This window comes from Cygnus atratus, chromosome 7, assembly GCF_013377495.2.
Source record: "Cygnus atratus isolate AKBS03 ecotype Queensland, Australia chromosome 7, CAtr_DNAZoo_HiC_assembly, whole genome shotgun sequence".
In the NCBI taxonomy this organism is placed as follows: Eukaryota; Metazoa; Chordata; class Aves; order Anseriformes; family Anatidae; genus Cygnus; species Cygnus atratus.
The window spans coordinates 2,085,001-2,087,324 of record NC_066368.1 but is presented as its reverse complement, the minus strand read 5'-3'; positions in this window follow the sequence as shown (position 1 = coordinate 2,087,324).

The following is a 2,324-nucleotide window of genomic DNA, read 5'->3' as shown; positions in this document are numbered from 1 at the left end:
AAATTATGAATAGGAAATCCTGCTGGAGTTTTTATTGCCTATTTCCTTTCGGGAAGATGGCATTGTTCCTCTTTTAAAAAAGGGAAGGGGCGTAAAATAAGCCTAGGCGTATGACAGACATCCTTCAAAGCTCAGGCTGCAGAAGTATGCTGTTATGTATTTTTGTTACTTACAAGGCAAAGGCTGTTCTATTTTTAAGCAGGGCTGTGCTGCTGTGTGCGTTTCACTTCCCTCGAAAGGGGTTTTGGCATAATGTTGTTTTGATTAAGGGAGATTTCTGTTCTATTCTATTTAGGTTCTTATATGTTTTTTTCAACACAATGCAGGGGGAGAGGCGGGAGCGGGGGATTTGGGGGTTTGGTTTATTTTTTTATTTATTTTTTTTTCCCTGAGCTCACTCCAGGACAGCGAATAATTTTTTTCTGCCCACATCAACATCTCCAGAAATCCTCACCTGTGCAGCAAGGCTCTGCAAAACCCACCTGTCGAGCTGCACGCCAAGGAGGTGTTGTGGTCTTCCTTGTCTTTTTTTTTTTTTTTTTTTTAATGGGGGAAAAAAAATCCACCAAATTTCCAAGGCAAAGGTCCCCCCCATCTGAATCCTCCATTGCTTTCATCACCCTGAGCTAAACACAACTGAAAGGGCACTGGAAGTTAATGGATTTGCCTCCTTCCATCCCACGGCAGCTTTGGCCATACAGGGGCAGGAAGGCAAGGTGATGTGGGATGTGTGGGATGTCCCCCCAGGCTGCGGGGTGCTCCGTGAGATGGGGATACCCCCAGTGTGCCCCAGCCCAGGGGCTCCCATGGGCAGAGCCCGCTCCAGACCCTGTGCTCAGCCCCCTCCTTAACCTCTCCTCATTGCCTCCCCCTCCCCGGCCGCCACAATTACAGCTTGTGTCATCATGTTCAGCACAGATGTTTCAGCAGCTGTACACGTTGAGCATGTTTTAAAAGAGTTTTTTTTTTTTTTTTCTTTTCTGACACATCCTGGTGGCCCGATAACAGTTCCCAATCGCTGCCGCAGGGCAGCGCGCTGGCAGCCGCGGGACTGCTGCCGTGGCCAGAGCCTCCTATGCTCACCAGCTTTCCCTCAATTCTCTGCCTTTCCCCGGTCTTTTATTTTGCAGTGCCAGGGCCGCTGAGGTTGCTGGCTTCCCAGGCAGTAGCTGGAGTCTGGACACCATACTTTCAAATATTTTGGATATATTTGCACTGAAAAATATCAGATTATATATAGCACCTAAAGTCCCAGAGATGTTCCAGAGCATTGCCATGGTGGCGCTGGTGACATGGTCACACAGCACTTGGGTGGGGGCCATGAAGGTGCTTGGCCAGCCAGCCCGCGTGTAGGAATGGGGAGCAGTTTGGGGGGCTCTTCCCAAACCACCATGGAGCCACCAAGGCAAATGTGGGCCTTTACAACTACTGCGGCTCCTCAGCAGCTGCGGTGTTAGGTCCTAGCTCCAGGAACTGTGGGGCCCATTTCTTGGATGTAGCAAAGTCACGGAGATACCTGGTGTGAGGTCTCCAAACAGTGTGCCAAAGTTGAGAAGCTGAACGGGCTTGTTGGGGAATCTTTACTGTCTTCAGAAACCAGGTTGGTGATTAGAGTCTTCAAACCAAACAATAATAATAATCAACAATAATTATTAATAATGATGATAATAATAATAGATCCCATAAAACCCACGTGCTCTGGATGCTGTCAAAATTGTGATACATCAAACTGGGTTTTAGGTTCACTGCTATTGTAGTTGCAGCAAAGAGTCTTTGACACAACTGCTCCAGGGCTTGCCAAATTCTCATCCTTGGGTGGTGGCTGTCCAACGTGGATGGGTGAGGGCCGCTGCACAAGTGCTCTGAGATAATGAGCACTGTTCTGCTTAATTTTTATCTTTAATGCCATTTTTCCTGTGTCACAGTACACAATACTCTTCCTCAACATAAGGGATTTTTTCTGGAGATTCCCGTGAAGGATCCTTTTTATCCAACCAGGAGCTGATGCCGTGACTTATTGCTGAACCTCGCGGCTGGATCTTGAGTTTTTTGTTTTCTTTTTGTTCTTTATGTATGAGCTGGTTCTTATTTGCCTTTAATAATTATGTAAGCGGAGGAGGAAATTGAGTGGCTTTTGATGCTGGCTGGCCCTGCTGCTTGTTTTTCGGCTACAACAAGTGCAAGCAGCCTCGCTGCGGTGCAAGCACGAGTGTGCCAAGCACGCGGTGGAGCTGGCTCACTCCCCCGGCACACAGCCAAGCCCACCAGCCATCCATCCCTCCTGAAACATCCCCCCTTGCCCTGATTTACCAGGAGGTCGTTCA